General features: G+C 44.2%; 1 long non-coding RNA gene across 11 annotated transcripts; it reads left to right on the top strand.

Moving 5' to 3' along the window:
• Positions 1-648: 648 nt before the first annotated feature.
• On the top strand, positions 649-15,264 carry LOC125525527. 11 transcript variants are annotated; one of them, XR_007291341.1, is made up of 7 exons: positions 650-1,229; positions 4,637-4,764; positions 13,220-13,434; positions 13,739-13,803; positions 13,975-14,534; positions 14,619-14,771; positions 14,860-15,264. It is a non-coding gene; the product is annotated as an uncharacterized LOC125525527 (long non-coding RNA). The 11 variants fall into 11 exon arrangements; XR_007291340.1 differs by adding an exon at positions 10,445-10,517 and having other exon boundaries at positions 13,220-13,803; positions 14,419-14,534; XR_007291343.1 differs by having other exon boundaries at positions 652-1,229; positions 14,432-14,534.
• The last annotated feature ends 3,404 nt before the right edge of the window (positions 15,265-18,668 follow it).

Here is an 18,668-nt window from a genome sequence, read left to right as displayed (position 1 = left end):
CTCTTCCCGATGGCGATAGTTATCTTCAGCGAAGGGAAGGCGGCCTTTTCCATCGTGATCTCGCGCCGTTCTGCCTGCTTGCACGTCTTTTTTTCTGTTCTCGCGCCTTTTTCCTCTACCATCACGCTGGACTGAGTCACATCGTTGTTTGTGGACTAATTGGGCTCGCTTGATTCAATTGCTAGCTGTAGTTTACAATGCGCATCATCGGATGCTAGATGAACGGTGCTGGTCGTACTACGCCCTTCATCAGTAATTGGCTTTACGTTAGAGATCTTGTTCGCGCCCAAAGATTCTGTTCCGACTGTCATGTACTAGAGGCTCAGTTGCAGCTGACAAATTATTCAATTTTGTGAAGCGTACTGTCGATTTATTCAGTTATCTTAAGCATACCGCTTGAGCCAGGTTATAAAGATCGGACGGTCGGAAAGCTTGGACGTGGATCTGCGGCTTGTGTGCTGAGTTGCCTAAGCACGAGGATTAACTTGTCGTAATAGTGGTTCACCAGTCCACTGATTACTGTTTTTTAGATCACTGATTACTAGGCGTATTTTCTTAGATCGCTGATTAGTGTTCCCTCTGTCCTAAAATATAAGAACGCTTATATTATGAGACGGAGGAAGTACTGTTTATATGTCACTATAAGCTCTCTTCTGTGGAGTGAATCGGTATCCAGTTCTAGGGTTATTGTAGCGTACAAATTCCCAATTCTTCGAAGGGTCCCTGCATCGAGGGTTTGATTTTGTGTTTCCTCCCTCCCCTTCACCAACCAACCCCCGCCGCCGGCCGCCGCCACTCCTCCAGCCGTCGTCACCACGCCGCTTGTACCGCCCAGTTTAGTTTCTCCCCTCTCTCGCGCTGGCGTTTGCGTCCTACTCCCGCGGTCTCCTGCGGCGCCGCGTCTCTGAAGTCGGCGACGACGACCGTGCCCACCAATCCAACGAACAGCTCTCCCCCCTCCCCTCCCCGCACCCTCGACGCCCGGCCGCCGTGCCTCTGTCGGGCGGGGTAGAAACGGGAGGAGTGGGCCGGTGAGGAGATCCAGATGCGCTAGCGATGGCGCCGTCCGTCAGTCCATGTCCCTCAGCAACCGTGCTGGCGACCTGGACACTTGGACAGGGAGATGGATGCACAGGAAGGCCAATCATACAAGTTTCGGCAGAGGCGGCCGCTTCGCCGCCGGCCAGCACGAGGGCCACACTGCGGAGTCGCTCTCCTGGCACTACTAGGTGAGACCACGTCCACAGTTTTGATTTAAGTTCTCTAGTGAGATACGTATTAGCAAGTAACTAGTAAGATGCCCGTGCTGCGCCACGGAATTACAAGAGATCTCGTGGAACATTGTTTACTCAAGGGTCAGCAGCCTAGTGAACAATAAAAGATGTACCAAGATCTTGATCAAAGTGATGTTATATCATTGATAGGTACACATTGAGCAAAATCAAACACATGGTTTCCAACTAATAAACCCCCTTGTCCAAGCCAAACATTTTCTTCCACATTTTCAACTTGCAGAAGACTTGTCACAGTTTTCTCATTGCTCTCTCATATTGAGGGGACACAGAAAATGTGACAAATAGAAAATCTATCCATAAACATTTGGCAATTGCACCAGACAACTTTGATTTTATTGACATGAGTGAACAATGTACAAAACACCGGAAAGGCAGAGGAGAAAAACACAGAATCCCCGAGGACCACCAAGCTAGATTACTATTACTGAATGATGTGTCGTGTGCCGGTATTCTTCCAACATTGGCTTCATCAATGGCAAGCTAACAACTCTAATTTGTGAAAAATGCGGCGATTGCGCTCACGCCAAATCTCCCAAATCACTGGCACGGCCATCGATTTTCAGTACATATTATCATGTACAGCCTTAGAGTAACTACTTCAACGGAACTGTTGCTTTCCTTGGAACAGCTCTAGAAAGCAAAACAAGCTATTATGTTACCTTTTATCCAAGGATTCAGCTCACTTTGTGCTAGTATATTAGGCAAACCAGACTTAAATGTGAAGGTAAATGGCAGCAATTAATATATCCAAATGACAAACATATTATATAGCCTGAGCACACACTTATAAATGCTTCCAGAACAAAGAAACAAGATTGAAGTACAAGTGTTTGACTGAATAGTTAAGCTCATCTATGTTCTCACCTAAAAGAACATCAGACAACCAGTACTTAATCTTTCACCTAAAAGTACATCGGACAATCAATACATCATATATATAGTCTCCTGTATATTTAGACCGGCAAAACAAGGAGCATGTAGAGGTCTGTAGTATAATTAGGCAAAGGAAAAAAACAATGGACAACAGTTGCAGAACATTGTACAGAGCAAAAAAACCAAATGTCAAGTAAAAAATGATTTTGAAACATATGTATATAGAAGGGATGAGTTCACATACTTGTAACTTCTTACATCAACCAGGTTTCTGCAAAAAAAAATGTCGATAACAGACAGCATGGAAATAAATATCCAGGGTGCAGCCTGAAAAATTGGACTGGAGCTACCAAGCAAAGGAGAGGTGCTGATGACAAAACGACCTGTTGTAGGCATCATCTGTTTTTATCTGAACAGAAGTAACAAAGGCAACTACTGAAAAAACAATTCAAAGACACATATAGATTTTATAGGCACACGGTTTCGACTAATGATTTACCTTTCGAGCTTTCTCCTTGCTCCAAGCACTTAACGACGTGAGCATACCACTAAATGAGTTGCGACTCAGATCTGAAATTCCACATGATAAATCTTATCATCATCTGGTAAGCAATACGGATAAAACAAGTGATATGCATAGGTGTGGTAGCCAAAAAGTACAAACCCAAACAGAATCAAAATTTCACAGCATTTCACAAGAGCCTATCATAACAAGCAGGACCCATATACGATTCATAACTTGCAGCCGGTGGTGGGAAAACAAAATACATTCACAGCAAAAATGTCCAGAATGATGAAGTATGAAGCATGCTGCACTTATAAATCTAAAAGTTTTATTCAACGCTTGGGATTCCTTTTAATACTTAAAGTTTTATTTCACAAGAAGTGGTGACTTGGGCATAGGAGACAGTTCTCTATGTTACCACTAATGCTTTAATCTCTGCATTTGCACAAGTAAGGATTGCCCGACAGAAATGAAACAAGAGTTGTTGAGAGATAGTCAGATATATGAGATTTTAATCTTCGTCAGACCACCATACCTTGGTCCTTGACGAGCAGATCAAAACGAGAAGGGCAGCGAATCCTACCTCCTCACACTCTGTTTGATCTCAATGTGTGAGAGTGTGACCAGTGTATGGCTTCTTGGGCTTAGTTCGGGCAGTATGAGTCCCATCTGCATACCCACCTGGTTTCTGGACGGTTCCAAAAAGGCACGGACTTGGTGGCAGAAAATAGTGAATTCGGGAGGCGCCAAGGGCTGGGCAGGATAAGTTTTGGCAAGGAAAGGCAGTAGCACCTCCACATCAACTATCACACCAGAATAGGGGGTGGAGCGCGTCGGCCGGGAAGGGGAAATAGCAGTAGGTGGCGTCATGGCCTCAGAGTTGAGCAGATCGCAGGCGGCGGCATACTTCTAGAAGTCGCCGTTGGGGGGGGACGGGAATGACGAGGGGAATGTGGTGGTGGTGGGCGGTGGGCCTGCTGTAGAAGGAAAGAGAGGAGATAGGAGAGACGTTGGGGCATCAACGGCCTCGGTGGCGTACTTGCGCAGGTAGCCGAAGGAGACGGGGAAGGGGGAAGAGCAGATAGCGAGGAGAAGGGGGGAGGTTGTGCAGATAGTGGGTGATGGAACTCTGCGGCAAGTAGTCCCTCAGTTTAATGTCAAGCTATGATTTTAACCAGGTGCATATGGTGTTGATTGTAGAGCTGATCAAGTAGTCCCTCAGTTTCATGTCAAGCTAGCTATTTTTCAAGTACCAACTCGACAGGGCCAGGGGCTTCCTGCATCTCCATATGGAAAAAGAGTTGCCCAGTTAAACCAGATACAAAGGCCACGAAGCTTCCACCGATATTTGGTTGCGTTTGTAGTTCGTGTATACAATTACGTACCTCTTCCATCCATGCTATTTGCTGTTCCCATTTGGTCCGGAGGCTTGAGATTTGTGTGTGTGCATGCACGTGCACGCATACATACTACAAATACTAGCCCATTCTGACAGTTCAGTCTTCCGCCATAGTCAAACCATTAACTGGCAGGCCTACTACAAACTAACAGGTTATAACGTAAAAATAAATCTTCCTCTTTTATTTTTAATTTATAGCTTGTTGGTCTTCTCTCTCTCCAGGTTCTCAGAGTGAAAAGTATATAGCCTGACACATTAAGTTGGCTACCTGCAAACCATTTTGTGTGAATACAACATGTTGATTTGATATCCAAACAGTGACTTATATGATTGTACTCAGCTATTAGTTTGACCTATATATCTTCTTATTTCCATTAAGCGTTTGGTGTAAATGTATGCAACTTGCATTGGTTTTTTTTCTTACACACACACAACCTACATGTTCCTGGCCGCTCACTCGGCGCACATCATATATTATCACATTATTTGGACTGCTATTGTTTGAACTTGGAAGTGCACGAGATGTATCACATATCTCATTACTTTTTAATATTATCTGCACAGATCTGAGGCTCTGATGCTAGCACTTTCACCAGATGAGTCTGAGAAATCGCACTGGATGTTGCTAGCAATATCTTCTGGATGTTGCTGCCAGATCAGAGAGTATTGCTTTCGCAGTAGCTGTTAACCAGGTATATTCCATTTCTGTAATCTCTAATTTACTTTTTATGGATCTTGATATGCTGTTAAGTATGTTAAAGCTTAAAACAGGAGTGCTTCTGGCTACTAGTATGTGACTTATCACATGATCTGGGCCTCGCACTTTATCCGGGGAAATCTCGGATATCAAGTAGAGTATTTGTGTAATAATAGGGCAAGGCACAAGAGTTCACTACATAAGAATATAAATGACTGGACAGCAAGTATAATGTGGATTACCATGGGTGGGAGGGAATTAACCATGCACTAATTGGTGACTACCACAGGCAGCCCTCACCTCAGTAATACCACTGCTTCCTATTTCATGTAGAACATCAACGATGACATTGGATCTACAGCTTGACCACTATCTAGCCATGCATGAGTGAAGGTATTGCTTGATGATAGAGGGACCGAGCCTGTATACCTGAGCTCGTTGCATGAACCTTGTTTGAGTTCTGGACCCAACACATTTACAAAAGTTAACTGTAAACATGAGCTCGTTGCATGAACCTGAGCTCGTTGCATGAACCTTGTTTGAGTTCTGGACCCAACACATTTACAAAAGTTAACTATAAATCGCCGGCAACTGCTGCTGCCTGTGGGGAGCTTATGAAAGGATTTTGACATCAATCACTCCTTGTTCCTTTCACGAGAATGATTTTAACCATGCCGACTTTTCTGGTACTGAAGACTGAAGAGCTAACTTCGATAGCACTCGGTACAATTGACAGAGTTCAAAGTCTTCCAAAAAAAAAGACAGAGTTCAAAGTGTCAAGCTCGCCCTCCGTGACTTTCAGCTGCATGGCGAGCCAGACTACCTCCTTTAGTGTTTGTTGATACACGATAACACGACTAGCAACTCAGCCCTGTACCAAGGCTCGTTCTGGGCCCAGCATCGGAAGCTTACTGAGAAGTCATGGACGCCTAGCCCATCAAATTCTTCACCTTGCTTGCGTGCCAAAACTGCTACTAGATTGCTGCACTAGCTGGCATGTATGCTACCGGAAATGATGCAACACATCATGTCAGACTGCTCGTTCTTGTTCTCTAGGCAGACTTGGTTTTGTCCCGGATACACCCTATGGCATGCCTACCATGATCCGATGGCGATAAGGCATTCTCAGCCTAGCGGCCTTGGTCCGTGAAGGTCCTGAGTGACACCACAATTGATTGACATTGATGGAATGGAGGGAGTATTAGGTTGCAATCGACCATAATTTTTTTCCGAAAAGGATTATAGTGGAGCAAGGTCGCCATGTTATTTGCTGTTCCCATTTGGCCCGGAGGCGCGCATGTGCACGCATACATACACCTGATATTCCCTCATCTATGTAGAACAGTGTACTCTTTGTGCATCTATTTGTTGTTGCATTGCTCACCTGCTCAGCCGGCACACACAAAATTTACATGCGGCATACACAACATTCTAGTACACTGTATATGGTTTTAGTAGGCCATTGTGTATAATACACAACATTTCCATGCCAGGCACAGTAATACGAGTTAGAGGTCACATGGGAGAAAAAGAAAATGAATGGAACACACCGGAACCTCCATGTCCTACACGGTAATAAGAGTTAGGGAATGTCACCGTCTTTTAATTTCTTAGTGAAGTTTGAATGGCACACACAAAGTTTTCTCTTTTCTATTTGTTTTGAAGAAGGTAACTATATTTCTCATTTTATTAAAGTTTAAGTTGTATTGCTATATGTCGTTTCCAACTTCTTTGTGTCGCCCACTAAGTTGTAGCTCCAAATGTTCAATGCTTTCGCTTCGCAACTTGTTTGATATGTGAATAGACGATCTTGATGAAGCCTTTCTAGCCAGTTAATTACTCCTTGCAACACGACTTCTAAAGAGCCTTGCATCACCATGGGAGTATGGGAGTGTAATTTGGGAAGTTTGCTTAGCTTCTTTACTCACTCACTTGGTCACCTCTCTGCCTTTCCTCTCCCTGCATTTGTTGTTCCCGTCATTCGTTCTATCATATAAGATTTAGAAGGTTTGATTGCAATGAGTCTTGTATTATCTCTCTCAGGGATATATCCACTTGAGAGTAACAAGGGTATGATCAGTTATCTGATCCTCACATGTATTCAAACCATTATTTGCCATGATTTTAACCATGCACATATGTTGTTGATTGTACAGCCGTTCAAGGAGTAGTCCCTCAGTTTCATGTCAAGCTAGCTATTTTTCAAGTAACAACTCGACACGGGCAGTGGGTTCCTGCATTCCATATGGAAGAAAAGAGTTGCCCGGTTAATTAGGGGAAACCGGATACAAAGGCCACAAACCCTCAACCGGTCGTCAATGTGATGGAAACCACAAAACAAACGCACCAACGACGCACTAAATGAATGTTGTTAAAAAAACACTCTGCCGCACCGAATCCTTCTTGCCCCCTTCACCCGTCAAATCCTTCTCCCTCTCCACCTAGCAAACCAGATCCGGCATGACCCACCCAAGGAGGGCAGGAAGACCATCACATACTCCCAAAGGAGCGCAAAATCCTTCTTGCCCCCTCCACCCATTGAATCCTTCTCCCCCTCCACCTAGCAAACCAGATCCGGCATGACCCACCCAAGGAGGGCGGGAAGACCATCACATACTCCCAAAGGAGCACAAAAGATGCTTCACAAAGCACCACAACGCAATTACCGCCTATGTTAACGGCGAGAGAAACCGAAGTCGTGATTAGGAGCGGGATTCAACTGACCTAATATTTGTGGTGAACAAACATGCACTCCTAGAACCATGTGACATTGACAACACTCAGCACACATACGACCATCATAGTATAGGGTCACTGCCTCAGGCATCCTCCTAGCTACCATGCCCTTCGTAGGTCTCCGGTGTCATCTTGACATCCAATGGTCACATGTGGGTTGCAACGCGTACCACCATATAATGTTTGTTCATTCAAAATATGGTAGTAAATAACCATAACACAAGTATGGTACCAATACTACTACCTGTTTTTTTCTCAAAAATATTTCTATAGTTGGCATAGGCAAAGTAGAACATTCTGTGTTCACAAATAAGTCCTGAAAAGGCTACGCCTGCTATCAACATCATCGCGAGATCTTGAAGAATAAGCCGCAACTGTAGTGAAAAACTGTGATCAATGAACATGCCTTCTGCTTGATCTTTAAGGACTTCATAAAAGGTGAAATATGCTCTCACCTGGCAACACCAAATTTTCCACCGATCCATCACATACACATACATCTATCACACCAGTAGCATGCACAGACCAAAATTATGGACATAGCAATGTGAATTTCAAGTGTGAGCACGATGATATACTAACAAACAACTAGCAAATCAAACGACCAGGGGGGATGACAGAGACGGTGCTCAGAACGCTGAGATGTGAGACTCGCGAATCTCTTTTCTGATTTGGTACCTCCAGTCGTTGGCACTGCCAGCACCTCCTGCTCCATCAAACACCACCTCCATGACACCCAGGTTCAAACTATGGTTTCCTTCTAGACTGGTCCAATAAAAGGATAAGCTGGATGTGAGTATTATGGGCTGGCTCGGGGTCGGCATGTATGGCATATGGAGCAAGGTCACATGGCCATGCCAATGCCCCTTATTTATTAGGGAAAAAGTCCAAAAGTTCATTATGAACAGTTCACACTGCTTAACACTAGTTTGTCGCCTTTTTCCTTATAATGAGAGGTTCCAAAGCTGGCTTCATGACGTTATTTGGCGAGGTGGCTGGCAAATCGTGAACTCCACATCATTCTCCACTTGGTAGTAGACTCCACACATTAGATATTGAGAAAAAAAAATGGAAACCTCTGTTTTCCAGTCCACCCACTAATGTTTCTTCCCGTCGTTCCTAGCTTGATATGGATGCCATGTCACAAAACCACCTAACAGGGAATGTGGTGGCTAAACACTTGACATAAATGCCACTTCACACCAAACCACAGCACAAATACTTCCCTTCCCTAGAATGTAATCAGAACGGGAAGAAACAATAGTGTGCGGTGGCGGTGGGAAAAAGGGAGATTTCCATTTTTCTCAATATGTAATATGTGGGGTCTACTGCCCAGTGGAGAATGAAGTGGAAAAGTTGACGACCTGCCACCCACCTCGCCAAATAATGCTCGGGAAGCAGCTTTACAACCTCCACATTATAAGGAAAAAGGCGACAAAGTAGTGTGAAGCAGTGTGAACTGTTCGTAATGAACTTTAGTACTTTCTTGCTGACAAATAAGTGGCATTAGCGTGGTCATATGATGTTGCTCCACATGTCATACATGCCGACCCCTGAGCCAGCCCATAATACTCACATCCAACTTCTTCTCTTGGACCACAAGTCCTTGAGGAGTCCATAGTTTGAACCTGGTTGCCATGGAGGTGGTCTTCAATGGAGGTGGAGGTGCTGGCGGTGCCAACAATTGGATGTCCTAAATCTGGAGAGAGACTCGTGAGTCTCACATGTCAGTGCTATGAGAACTATCTATCTTCTCCCCCCTGGCCGTTTCATTTGCTAGTGTATCATCCTGCCCGCACTTCAAATTTGCATTGCTATATATGTAATTTTGGTTTCTACATGCTCCTGGGCGACATAGATGTATGTGGATGTCATAGGTTTGATGGAAAAATTTGGTGTTGTCAAGATGAAAGCATATTTCACCTTTTGTGAAGTCCTTTAAGATCAAGCAGAGGACATGTTCATTGATCACAGCTTTTGATTGGAGCTGTGGCTTATTATTATTCACGATCTTGCGTGCTGTTGGTAGCAGGCATATCCTTTTCAGGACATGTTCTATTTTGCCTTTGTCAAATATAGAAATTTTTTGACCAAAAAAAAAGCTGGTACGTCTATTCTTTTGTGTGTTATGGTTATTTACTATCATATTCTCAATGAAGAAACATTATATGGTCGGAGGTATCCTACTACTGGAAGAAGATTTTTGTGTTGTTAAGGGTTTATGTTTTCATACCTGCGTCTGTGCTCTTCGACATTTTTTGACTTCTGTCGCCATTTTATTTTCTAAAAATACTAGCCCATTCTGACAGTTCAGACTTCCACCATAGTCAAACCATTAACTGGCAGGCCTAGTACAAACTAACAGGCTATAACTTGAAAACAAATCTGCCTCTTATTTTTAAATTATAGCTTGTTAAGACTTCTTCTCTCTCCAGGTTCATACTCCCTCCGTCCGGAAATACTTGTCATCAAAATGAATAAAAGGGGATGTATCTAGACGTAATTTAGTTCTAGATACATCCCTTTTTATCCATTTTGATGACAAGTATTTTCGGACGGAGGGAGTATTTATTCAGAGTGGAAAGTATATAGCCTGACGCAAGTTGGCTACCTGCAAACCATTTTGTGTGGACACAACATGTTGATTTGATACCCAAACAGTGATTTATATGATTGTACTCAGTTATTAGTTTGACCTATATATCTTCTTATTTCCATTAAGCGTTTGTTGTAAATGTATGCAACTTCCATTGTTTTTTTTTCTTACACACACACACACCACATGTTCCTGGCTGCTCACTCGGCTCACATCATATATTATCACGTTATTTGGAATGCTATTGTTTGAACTTGGAAGTGCATGAGATGTATCACATATCTCAGTGCCTTTTAATATTATCTGCACATATCTGAGGCTCTGATGCTGGCACTGTCACTAGATGAGTCCGAGAAATTGCACTGGATGTTGCTGCCAGATAAGATAGAGTTGTTTTCGCAGTAGTTGTTAACCAGGTATATTCCATTTCTGTAATCTTTCATTTGACTTTTTATGGATCTTGATATGCTGTGAAGTATACAACAACAACAACAACAACAAAGCCTTTAGTCCCAAACAAGTTGGGGTAGGCTAGAGGTGAAACCCATAAGATCTTGCAACCAACTCATGGCTCTGGCACGTGGATTGCAAGCTTCCACGCACCCCTGTCCATAGCTAGCTCTTTGCTGATACTCCAATCCTATGCTGTGAAGTATGATAAAGCTTGAAAAAGGAGTGCTTCTGGCTACCAGTCTGTGACTTAAATCACATGATCAGGCTTTGCTCCTTATCCGGGGAAATCTCGGATATCCCGTAGAGTATTTATGTAATAATAGGGCAAGGCACAAGAGTTCACTACATAAGAATACAACTGTCTGGCAAGTATAATGTGGATTACCATGGGTGGGAGGGAATTAACTGTGCACTAATTGATGACTGCCACAGGCAGCCCTCACCTCGGTAATACCACTGTTTCCTATTTCATGTGGAACCGCAGCTTGACCACTGTCTAGCCGTGCATGAGTGAAGGTATTGCTTGATGATAGAGGGATCGAGCCTGTATATATACTTGAGCTCGTTGCATGAACCTTGTTTGAGTTCTGGGCCAATCAAAAATTGTGGTCAATGAACATGTCTTTTGCTTGATTTTAAGGACTTCACAAAAGGCGAAATAGGCTCTCATCTGGACAATACCAAATTTTCCACCAATCCATCACACCAACATACATCTATCAAGCCCAGTAGCATGCAGAAACCAAAATTACGGACATAACAATGAGAATTTGAAGTGCGAGCAATATGATATACCACCAAACAACTAGCAAATCAAACGGCCAAGGGGAGAAGAGAGATGGTGCTCACAACGCTGAGATGCGAGACTCGTGAATCTCTTTCCTGATTTGGGACCTCCGGTCATTGGCATCGTCAGTAACTTCTCCATCAAAGACCACCTCCATGGCAACCAGGTTCGAACTATGGCTTTCTTCCGGACTGGTGGACCAAAAGGAGAAGCTGGATGTGACTATAAAGGTCTGGCTCAGGGTCGGCATGTATAACATGTGTAGCAAGGTTGTATGGCCACGCTAATGACAGTTATTTCTCAGCGGAAGAGTACAAACATTACGTACAGTTCACACTGTTCCACACTTGTTCGTGCCCTTTTTCCTTATAATGGGGAGGTTCCAAAGTTGGCTTCACGAGTGTTATTTGGCGAGGTGATTGGCAAATCATCAACTTTCCTACCTCGTTCAGGGCAGCAAACCCCACATCTTAGATATTGAGCAAAAAATGGAAACCTCTATTTTCCACCCCCACCCCTCTATTTCTGTTTCTTTCCGTTGTTCCTAGCTTGATATGGATGCCATGTCACACAAAACCTTCTAAGAAGGAATGTGGTGGGCAAAACGCTTGAAATAAATGCCATGTCACACCAAACGACACACAAATACTTCCCTTCCCTGGAATGTAATCAGAATGGGAAGAAACACAAGTAGAGTTAAGTGGGGGTGGGAAAAACGGAGGTTTTCATTTTTTTTCTCAATATCTAATACGTGGGGTGGGGTCTACTGCCCAGTGGAGAATGAAGTGGACTGCCACCCACCTCGCCAAATAACGCTCGGGAAGCCAGCTTTGCAACCTTCACATTATAAGGGAAAAGGCGACAAAGTAGTGTGAAGCAGTGTGAATTGTTCATAATGAACTTTTGTCCCTTTTCGCTGACAAGTGTCATTGGAGTGGTCATACGACCTTGCTCTACATGTCATACATGCCAACCCCTGAGGCAGCCCATAATATCCGCATGCAGCTTCTCTTGGACCACTAGTCCTGAAGGAATCCATAGTTTGAACCTGGGTACCATGGAGGTGGTCTTTGTTGGAGGAGGTGCTGGTGGTGCCAATGACTGGATGTACCAAATCAGTAAAGAGACTCGTGAGTCTCACATGTCAACGCTATGAGAACTGTCTCTCCCTGCCCCCTGGCTGTTCCATTTGCTAGTTGTTTGCTAGTGTATCATCCTGCTCACGCTTCAAATTTGCATTGCCATATTTGTATTTTTGGTTTCTACATGCTCCTGGGTGTCATAGATGTATATGGATGTGATGGATCGATGGAAAATTTTAGTGTTGTTCAAGGTGAGAACATAATTCACCTTTTGTGAAGTCCTTTAAGATCAAGCAGAGGACATGTTCACTGATCACTGCTTTTGATTGGAGCTGTGGCTTATTCTTCTTCAGGATGTTGCGATGATGTTGATAGCAGGCGTAGCCTTTTCAGGACTTATTTGCGGAAACAGAATGTTCTTTTTGCCTTTGTCAAATATAGAAATATTCTGAGCGAAAAAAAGCTGGTACTTCTATTTCTGTGTGTTATGGTTATTTACTACCATATTCTGAATAAAGAAACATCATATGCTATCATACTACTGGAAGAAGATTTTTGTGTTGTGAAGGGTTTATGTTTTCATACCCGTGTTTGTGCTCTTCCACATTTATTTTGTTATGATGTTTTATTTTCTAAAAATACTGGCAGGCCTAATGCAAACTAATGCCAGGTATAATCAGAAAAACAATTAGATTTGTGAAAACAAATCTTCCTCTGTCATTTTTAATTTATAGCTTGTTAGACTTCTTCTCTCTCCTAGTTCATATTTATTAAGAGTGGAAAGTATCTAGTGCAGACTATCAACGACGATGCGCAGACATGGAGCAGACTGGGGATGAAAGGGGTGTGCGGAGTTCTCCCTGGGGTTTAGTGTGTGCGTGCTACCGCTTGGATGAGCAATCATGTGTGCATTCATGTGCACGGATTTTTCTTTATCGACCCTATCTAGCAATGAAATGATACACAAGCCTTCTGCATATTTGCGAAAATATTTTGAAGTACTCGCTGCAAGTACAGCTCATTCTTCAGTCAACTTTCATTCCATTATGTCTTCTAAAGCATGGTATTTAGTATGCTTTCTGCATACCTTGTGAATACTGATATTGCATTTCACAGAATGGGAGGAAGGTTTATTTCTTTTAATGTTCTTTTTCCTTGAGCTGTTGAAAGCATATCTATTTAGACTGCAAGCTAAAAGATCTGGTGTGTGTTTTTATTTTCAGGCTGATTATGATTATAAGCTGTACAATAGATTGCGTTGTTTTTATCAAATGTTTGAACTCTCAGCTGTGATGTTTCTGCAACGAATTTGTAGGTCAAATCATTCAGGCACAGAGTAATCTTCAGGGGGTGCTATCTAGTGGTAATCAATAGCAACATGTATGTCCCTTCATGATTTTAGTTCTTGCTTACATCATTCACATTTTGCTGTCGTTGGGTCCTTCAAATGCATTTTCAGAAAGAAATTTGTTTCCTGGAGTCGCATGCCTCATCATTCATGCAGCTAATAGCAAACTTGTGATGCGTGTCTAATTGATCAAGCTCCTATAGGAAATGAAGAGCAGCCTTGCTGTGATGACAGGATTACCATCCTTCATGAGAGCATACTATCATATCATGTCCTTTATGCCAGCATATAAGGTTGTACGCACAAGCATGATATCCTGAACATGCTGTCCATTATGGACTTCAGCGCCATACCTTGATATGGATATTTATCACTTTGATATGGACAGATTAAAGTTCAGCAAGTTTGCAGAAAGTTTGTTTGAGCAGCAGGGTATAGCTAATGCTACATTGGACACTCTCTGCCTTCTCTCTTTTGCCATTTATGCGGCCAACTATTGGATCGATCATGCCATCAGGCGTGATAAAGTTAAATCGATTGAATTCACTGAAAGTAGAAGATGACAAGCTTTTTACTTAGACCCTCCAGTTATCAACTTTGCATCTTCAAATCTGTGAAGTATAAAGCTCATTAATGTTATTTACAAGTTTCTTTGATCAGCTCAGCACCGAATGCCCATCTTTGGAAAATCTGCAGTTGGCAGACAACACACCTGATTTTCCTGAGATTTCACCAGTCATTGATGACTCTGGAAATAATAGAGGTATGGCTGCTTCTTAATCTCTATACATGTCTGAAATATTTATTTCGTTAAAACCTGTGCTTATTTTGTTTTACATATGTGAAGGTTGCATTCGAAAGAATGACTCCAAGGTGCCCAATGTTCATCAATCTGACAAGTCTCTCCCTTGGAGAATGGTGTTTTTCCAACAAATCTGCTCCTTTAGCTTGCTTCTTCGAGCACTCTCCTATGCTTTAGATTCTTGGTCTGAAGCTCAAGGTGGTTGACGACACTCAGCATTTGTCCTTGTCTATTTACTTAGCGAAGACATGAATTCTTGTTGACATGTTATACTCTTAAAAAGCAGCCGATTTACACAGCTAAGGGAATGTCGTTTGAAGCCAGACACCTTAAGAAGGTAACGATCCACTGCTGAAAAAGAGGACAGACTTCCCGTGCTGAAGGCTATACTGCTTGCCGATGCAAGATCTCTCGGGCATATGGTGTCGACGTGAGGACAGACTAGACCGTTCCTGCTTTCCATAGGAAGCTGAGCTCATCGGTCTTCTGTATGGAATGCATCTTAGCATAGAGCTTTTGCTCCGGACATGCGCGGGACTTAATCTAGCTAGACATTTGGTTGTTCAATGTCGTACTGAATCCCTGGCCTCTGTCCTGACATGGACCTGTTAGCATGTACTACTACTTGTGTGTGAGTTGTGAGAAACTAGCTCCCATTTTATCTTGGTTGATGGATGGACATTGCAACTCATATTCTGTGTCCCTTTTGGTTTCGTGATGTTAGCTGAACTGGTCAAGCCTTGTTCAAAAAAAAAAAAACTGGTCAAGCCAGTGCCGGTAATACCATGCGTCTTTGGGAAATATTGAAGGCTTGGCTACCGGAGCCATCTGTGGAAGAAAAGCCAGGGGGTTCCCTCTGGCGCCAGAAAAATGAATTAAAATGATTTTTTTGGAAGAAAAGACATCAAGTATAAGAAAAGATCTTATACAAGAGTTTAGCTAGCTACAAGGTGAGTTGATGGAACATTTACAACCATGCACCTAATCAGAATGAGCCGGCAAAGTGAAAAAAAAATACAGATCTGTCCCCCCTATCAATGTGCCAAGAGAAAAAAGACAGGAAAACCAGCCGTCGGCGTGCTAGTCCGGTTGCTCCATGCTGCTTCTGTCCTGCCCCTCCTGGTCTCCGGTGACCCTTCTGCCTCCGGTAGGCGGGGAGCCAAGGATCATCATGGACATGCACGCTAAGTTCTGACAAAGAAGTTCTGTAAATGCAACAAGGCCACGTTCCCCGGTTCAAATAGACTGGGAAGTTCAGTTCAGTTCAGTTTCTTGCTGAAACTGCTGGCGAAAGGCACAGTTCAGTTTTCGCGAGGATAGGGAAGGCCCCGAGCAGACACGAAGGTACAGGCTCAGTCTCAGATCGAGAGACCGACGACGGAGTTAATGGAGGAAGCGGCGACGATCGATGTGGACGTACGGCAATGGAGGAAGCGCACGCCATGTCTGCCATCCAACCACCGACCGACGGTGTCAGTGTCACCGAGAACAGACACCAAGCCAAATCTATATATACGATAATAAACATTGCAATAGATAGGGATGGGTAGAAAGATGGTGAGGTATGCACGCACAGCACAGTCGTAAAAGGTTTGTGATCAGATAGCCGTGTGTCGTGTTCACTGCATATATTATATGTTTGTCATCAGTCAGATTTTCCTTGTGCTTGCTATCTCTCTCTCTCCCAAACATACATCAGTCAGAGATTCTACATATGAACAGACATAAGCAGGCACCGCCATATCAACGGCTAACAGCAGCACACAGGAACTCAATCACACACCACCATATGGCTCAGACCTCAGATACAGGGAATGGATGAACAACCAAAGGGTACAAAAAAATAACTTGCTCACAATAAATAAATAGACTAGGATAACCCTAGTCAGGAATCCAGGAATTACATCAAAGCAAGTAAATTGAGACAATAGTCTTTCAATATCATGCTAATGCTAAGTGGGCTAACTAGTGAGTGCACTCACTGCTACACATTGCCAAGTGCTGCTGCTGCTGCACTAAGCAACAATGCAGAGAAATTAAATAGTCCACCCCAGGCTCCAGCACCCAGCAATTAACAATCAAACAAGACGACTGTTGCACATCCAGGCAAAACCAGCATCGGCGCAAAACCAGCATCAGGTGCAAAACCATGCGCAAGTGCATTGACCTCTGTTTCATTTAAGTCAATCATATTCGTTAGCAAGCTTGCATAGGTGAGGACGCGCGTGTCCCTTTTATTTTCCACTACCACTCGCAACAGAAAATTGGTTGCATTCAACTCACTGATACGTATATGGAGATAAAATAGGCAGAGGTGCCTATCTCTGCTACAGGTAATCGGATGTATGGATACGAGCACTGCGAAGTTCGCAGGTAAAGAACAGGTGGAGTCTAGTCCTTGGACGATCATGCCCGCACCAAGATCTCAGATGCATAGAGTGGTCTGTCTCGACGGAGAGCCGATGCTAGTGTCCCGGAAAGACGATGATGTAGACGGCAGTGGGGGGCAAGCACGATGGATGCCTGCCGTCCAACGACCGACGGTGCTGTCACAGGAAACCATGTATACTTAACATATGCTCCAAAAGATGGGTTGACAGATAGACGGTGAGGTATGAAAGCATCACTCGTGTCACATATATCTAAGCTCCCAAGTTAGGTGAAAAGGTTTACGATCAGATTGATGTATCTTGTTTGCAGTGTTTGTTGACGGAAAAAGTTTATGGTATCGTCACTCAACTACTGATCGGAATTAAGATTTCTTTTGAGAGAAAAAAAGGCTCCGATCTATTATAAAGGTTTATTTATAAGGCTTGTTGCCGCCGTATTTTTTCTTTCTATTAGGGCTTGTTGAGCTGTGCCCTCAGCAAAACCTTCGCACTTTGTTCCGTCTTTGTTGCTACCTCTGTGTGCGTGAGCGGTGTGAACTTTGTTGGATTTGTGCTCTGGTGGTTTGTTTTATTTATAAAACGGGGCGAAAACCTTTTTCGGTTAAGGTTCATAAGGGTATCTTCAACGCTGACCGACAAATTTGCTCCCGCATCCGTCCGCAGACAAGGAGTCGTCCATCCAACGCTAACCGCATACAGTTGAAACAAGATTTAAATAAACCGGACAAAATTCATGAAAACCGGCTGGATTTCATATAAACCGGATGAAATTCATTACATTTTGGACATATTTGAACTAAACCGGTCTCTAAACCTAATCTAAATGATCGTCGGCGTTCGTATGGGCTTGAGCACTGCGAAATGAAGCTCCGGCTCCACCTTCGCAGTCTTCAGCTCCGCCTCGGCAGTCTCCAGCTCTGCCTCCGCAGCCATGAGTCCCGGAAAGTCAAGTTGTCCGCCTCCACGTCGCCGCCAAGCAGCTAATAGGTCGACGATCTTGAGTCCACAAAGCTTGGCTTCAATGCGAGGGGAGGAGCGGGGGCCTTCTTGGGACCTGAGCGTCGGCGACCTCCCATGCTCTACTCTTCCTCGTTGCCGGCGGCGCTCATAGACGTGCCGTCTTCGTGGTCATGGCGGCAGGGCATGGCCGTGGCAGAGCTGGCGATGTCCTCCTCCTTGTTGCTCTTGCTGAACACCTTATCTTCCGCCTCGTCGAACTCCCTATAGGCGGCTTCTAACTTCGCCTGATGTTGGCGGTACCGCCAGCAATCGCAGCGGATGTCATGGGCGGAGCGATAGGACTCGAGTAGCGCCTCCTACTTGGGCACATCCACGTCTGGCGCGACGGTCATGCCAGCGGCGAGTAGCTCCTTCGTGAGCTAGTGCTCATCGAGGAGTAGAAGGTTGTAGGCCTGGTCGGCTTGCGCCTACTGGAACGCGGCCTCCCGCTCTTCCACCACCATGTTCATGTAGTGGGCATGAGCCTCGCCCCTGCTGACATCGACATCGACCGGCGAGGAGTGTGGCACCGGCTCGGCCTCAGGCATGTTCTTCATTGGGACGTCTGCAGTGCCGACCTCCGTCTGCTTGCCGGCAGCCAGCCAGCTGCAATGGTGGCGATCTCCTTTTTCTGCTTGGACGAAAGGCTCTCCCAGACGGATTTGGATCTCGAGGAGCCCATGGCGGGCGTGGTGTAGAGAGGAGG

Source organism: Triticum urartu, chromosome 7 (assembly GCF_003073215.2).
Source record: "Triticum urartu cultivar G1812 chromosome 7, Tu2.1, whole genome shotgun sequence".
Lineage (NCBI taxonomy): Eukaryota > Viridiplantae > Streptophyta > Magnoliopsida > Poales > Poaceae > Triticum > Triticum urartu.
The sequence above is the reverse complement of the archived record's forward strand: the minus strand, read 5'-3'. Positions and strand labels throughout refer to the sequence as shown.